General features: G+C 45.9%; 1 pseudogene across 1 annotated transcript; it reads right to left on the reverse strand.

Moving 5' to 3' along the window:
• Nucleotides 1–2422: 2422 nt before the first annotated feature.
• Nucleotides 2423–4291, reverse strand: LOC307187558 (eukaryotic translation initiation factor 4B-like; annotated as a pseudogene). The gene has a single exon. The product of its transcript is annotated as a eukaryotic translation initiation factor 4B-like (transcript).
• Between the last annotated feature and the right edge of the window lie 1103 nt (nucleotides 4292–5394).

Below are 5394 nucleotides of genomic sequence, written 5' to 3' on the forward strand. Positions count from 1 at the left end.
GCTCCCAGTATCCAGAATCCAGAATTCCTCTAGTAGATCTGAGAGAAATTCACTGAATTGAATAGACTCAACCTCGGAAGCACTTTTGGATGCCTTTCCAAGGAAACTGGAACTGAAGCCGCCTTCCTTACTATAAAGTCCTAGAGAAGCCAGTTGATTTCAAAGTCCACAGTAGGTCTAAAAGGGATGGGGAAGGGAGGGGTGGAAGAAGCTGCTACCCTCTGAGTCCTGAGTTAGTTCCTAAATGAATCAGGAAAACCACTTGGTTCAGAGGAGGGTATTATTTCCTCATGCAGCTGGTACCTCATCCCATCAAGGACCAGATTGATGAGTTTGAGAACCACTGGGCCTGCTTGTCTCCGCCCCCCTTCTCTCCTCCAGGGAATGAGCTGCCTTTGGGGATCAGGCGGTTTCTGGAACTGCTCCAGAGCATGGGCTTTCCAGCATGTGTGTGGCAGGGTACGAGCATACCTAGTTCTGGAGGCATTAATAGACCAAAGCTGTGCCCTGCGTCCTGGCTTCTTTCTGCCTCCCCTTTATCTTCCTTCTCAAATCATTCAGAACCTGGGCAGGGAACAGGGGAGCCGACCAGGTTTCGAACCTTCTAGAAAATAACTGTGCTTTGCCCTCTCTTTAAAACATGGCAGTAGAATGCTTGTGCAAGAGCCACCTACGAAGTGTTCCCTGGCCGCATCCACACTATAGAGGCCAGGCCCCCCAGCTGGCCTTTGTGTGCTTGGCTTTTAGGCAGCAGGCCCTGCATCTCAGATAAAACAAGCTCCTCTTCCCTCTGGAGACTGATGAGCTTCTCCCCGTCTTCTTCCCTCCCTCCCGCTGCTGGGTGCCTGTGGAGAGAGGAATCCAGGCCGCTGTCACCGGGCAGCCAGGCCACCAAAACTACTGGCTCTGCTTCAGGCCTGGGCGTCCAAATAGGTGGGCTTGTCACCCCGAAATCATTTTCTGCTGAATTAAATCCAATTCCATACCCTGGGTTCTACAGCTGATACCACAGCCTGCCCATCGTCTCTATTTTCTGCCTGAATTTTGCTCACAGTTAATCTGCTGAAATCCCAGGAGATTTTCAGGGGTTATTTCACATGAAAGGAAGAGCTCTCTGATTTTTAACTGAGAATAGATAAAATTGCCAGGGTACCCCTCAGGCAAACAACCGCTCCTGCTGACTCCAGGTAAGCAGTCTGGTGGTGGCACTCAATTTCAGTTAGCCCCAAGGACACCTTTTCTTCTCATGTGACAGTAGCAATAATAACTTTTTTTCTTTATCTGCTGTCCACCTACAGAGTCCCAATTTTTTGCGACTCATCTTTGGAGAAACCGTCTCTTGGTGGCTCATTCTATCCATAGGATCTTTCACTTGAATAATTTCACAGCACCTGCATTTATTCATTCATTTATTCATTCATTATCTGCTTATTCTGCAACATAGAACTAAGTGGACATTTATTCCCCTTACCCTACTATCCCTTCACATTCTTTTCTTTCTGCTCATCAATGCCTGGTTCATGGTACCCTTCCAAAGATGTCTTCCTTGATTAAGTCCATCCTACCCTGACCAGAGTCCTCTGATCTTATCTCTTTCTTCTGTGTCCACTCAGTATTAACTGCTAAGTCTGACCCAAACTTCCCAATACGAACTCTCATAGCTCCCCATACATCTTTCTTAAAGCGAGGAAAGTCTGATGATTTTCAAATGAGGAGGAATATTGGCAGCGAGTCAGAGTCTAAAGGGAGGGTCCTTAAAGGTCCTTTGTATTTTATAAAAAGCATGTCCAATATTACACTGTATTTCAAATAATAAATACTTGTGTCAATTTTTAATATAAACTACATGAAGTATATCTCAATAAAATATCCCTGATCTGGGGGAATACAATGAAAATATAGTGATTCTCAATGGGGACTTGTCCCTGTAGGGAATGATCAGACCCTGAGCCAGGAGAAGGCAAGGTTTTTCTGTCAATCTTCCCTAGAAGTACCAGATTCATCTCTAGCCCTAGAACAAGGGACATGTTTCATAAGCCTTTGTTCAAACTCTTTTCCCTACCTGGAGTGCCCTTCCCTCCTCTCTATGAAACCCCTTCTATACTTAATGAGCTATTACAAATATCACTTCATACTCTAAGCCTTTCTTGGTTCTACCAAGTGGTCTTTCCTTCTTCTGAAGGCCCTGTAAGGGGCCTTATCTATGGCACTAATTGCAGTGTGGCAAATACAATATTAACACATTGTTATCCACCCATCCTCCTGACAGTAAGCTCCCTGAGGATAGGAATCATGCACAGTATGATTTTTTTTTTTCCAGGAGATGGTGAGTTTTATTTTGTCTTGTCTGGATAGAGATTTGATTTGCTCTCGAATGTTCCAGGGTGGTGAGAGACTAGGAGAAAGCACAGAATGCAGAGGTCTATTCGGTATAATCTTCTCCCTCATTTCCACCTTCACCATCAATGCCAAGAGCAGCATACTTGCTTGCAGAACTGAATTTAGAGGCTGGATTTTCTTCAGCTTTCTTTGGCTCAGGTGCAGACCTGGAGTCTTGATGCTTTTTGCCATCTTTCCTGTCTGCCTCCTTCCAGTGGTCTTTGTTCCCTCCATCTCCTGGACCACGGCTGGAATTTCCACTTTGGCCTTTTGGGGCACTCACCCCATCTACTTTATTTTCATCTGCTTTCCTTACTGGTCCTTCCTCAGGTGGTTGAGCTGAAGCTACTTTCCCTCCACCACTCCCTCCACGGGACTGCTGCTCTGTGTCTGAGCTCTGAGATCGATCAGGAGGCTTGCTTAGAACTTCGTTTCACACAAGCATTCTCCTTTGGTGGAGGGGTTGGCATTACCTTTCGAGGCTGTTCAGGTTTGGGAGGCTTAGAAGCTGGAGACTGACAGTCTTCCTCTTTATTGGGTGTTTCATATTCTAGCGACTTCTCACTCTCTCTCCTTCATGCATCCTGGTCTGACTTACTTCTTCCAGATGTGGCTGAGGTCCCAGTCTGTGATGACTCATTTTCTGCCCTCGGCCATTCCCGTTCCTGAGTTTCTTCACTTCGCCAGCTTGGGTGTCTCTCCCGAGGCTGTCGTTCTAGTTTTGGCTCATCCAGCTGACGCTGCAGTTTCTCCTGTTCCTTCTGTAGCGGCTCTTCTACTTCTCGTTCTCTAGCAGCTGTGTCAACAGGCTTTGCTCCTCCAAAGATAGAGGCTGCTTGACTGGACTGGGAGGTGCTAGCAGAGGAATCATCTTCCTTAGGAGTACTCCGAGGCTTTAGGTTCAGTTTGGGTCTTTGCGAGGGACCTCTATCATCACGCCTATAATCACCCCGAGAGTAATCATCTTTGGAGCTCCATGACCGGTCATCTTGTCATCATATCTGTCTTCATAGGGTCCCTGCCTCCTCTGTAGTGGTCATCCCTACGGTACCCACTACCAAATGCTCTTCTGCCACTGCCTATCCTGGAATAGTGGCCTCTATCATGGTCTCTGCTGCCTCGGTCATCATAGCCATCTCGGCCCCCGTATCGATCCATGTCCCGGCGTGGGCCATCACGGTAACTGTCCCGATACCCATCACGATATCGGTCTGAATCATAACGATCTCCATACTTGTCTCCAAAGCTATCATCACCTCTTCTAGGTGGGTAGTCATCAAAGCTGTCTGTAGCAGGACGGGCCCCCCAGTCTGTATCTGTTTTGTCAGAATCCCGATTTCTATCTCTGCCAAAAGAACGATCATCCTGTCTTTATCCTGTGCTTGATCAGCAACGTCCACTCGAATTCTCCTGTTACCTAGAGACTCTTCATTGAGGCTCGGGGCATTGAGCAAGGAATCCAGGTCCTCAAACTCAGCATTACCAAAACCTTTCAACCTCTCAGGATTGCTGGGTTCACATTATAAACGCACCGCGCTCATATTTAAACCTCTGAAGGAATTCTAAAGAATCCCTTGATGATGTCTTCTATCACATCACAGGGCAGGTTCCCTAGAAAAGCAGTGTAGGGTGGCGATTTGGGAAGACAGCTCCAGTGGATATTGGGTTCCCGAGCAGCCCGTGGAGCAGTGGGCAGGATGGAATGGTCGACTGGAGGTGCCCCGTGCACATCATCATCATTACTATGCCAAGTGGTTGAAACATCTCCTTCTAGGTCATCTGTTTCATCAGCCCAGCTGACTGGTTTGGGGACGTAGGTGTTTCCTCCAGCAGTCCCTCCAACCTCAGCCAGGAGGTCTGTTAGGGAGATAGTCTTCCCCTTCCTATTCTTCATTTTTGCTGAGGCCGCCATGTTGGGAGAGGGAGAGAGAACGCAAAGGCCACAGTATGATTTTTATTCCAGAACCCTAAGGTACATCAAATATCACTTCATTCTTTCTCTAAACCAAATTAACTTAGTTCTAAGCTCTATTACCTAGCTGGAGAAACATTACATTTCAGCCTTTGGTGAGCTTCCTTCTCCCATCTGCCGTCCTACCATCACCATGAGACTATACAACATTGAGTATACAGGGGAGAATATTACATGAGCAGGGTGTCCTCCTTTGAGTAGAGTGGTGTCAGCTTTGGTGCTCACTGCCAAAGCCCACATGGTCAAGTTGAAGCAGGTGGCTCCACCACCTCTTGCCTATTTCCAAAGTCCAGTCTAAGGCGCATTCTCGGCAAGGTCTTCCCAACCTTTCTATAGGACAGATCTTTGTCTCTTCTGAACCCCATCTCTTGACCCCCCAGTTGATGTTGACTGCATTCTAGCATATGCCTTGCCATCTATTCTGTACACACTTACTCCCTTCAGTTTGCCCCATCCCTAGTCTTCCCCTAGTCTTCAGAGGAAGAAGTCATCGTAGTCACATTCGCCTCTTGTACTAGTAGCTAATGTAGTGCCTCAAATACTAACGTATTGAGTGAACGGTTAATCTTCTGCTCTTTCATCTTCAGTCCCAGGAGACACTTCCTGAGACATAGGATCCATCCTGTAGAACCAGCCCAGACATTCCTTTCTCAGTAAATTTCTTTACCTGTCACCACAGCTATTTGTGTCATTATGTAATCTTGTTTGTACCACTAGATTGCATATTCCATGAGGGCAAGAACAGCATCTATTTTTTAAAAAATTTTAAATTGGAGTATACTTGATTTACAATATCATGTAAGTTTCAGGTGTACAGCACAGCAATTCAGTTTTATATATATGTATATCTATATCTTTATCTATCTATGTATCTATTTCTCTCTATATATATTCTTTTTCAGGTTCTTTCCCCTTATAAGTTAATACATAATATTAAGTATACTTCCCTATGCTATACAGTAGGTCTTTGTTTGTTATCTATTTATACATAGTAGTGTGTATATGTTAATCCTAGCCTCCTAATTTATCCCTCCCACCTCCCC

This window comes from Stenella coeruleoalba, assembly GCF_951394435.1.
Source record: "Stenella coeruleoalba genome assembly, chromosome: 6".
Taxonomy (NCBI): domain Eukaryota; kingdom Metazoa; phylum Chordata; class Mammalia; order Artiodactyla; family Delphinidae; genus Stenella; species Stenella coeruleoalba.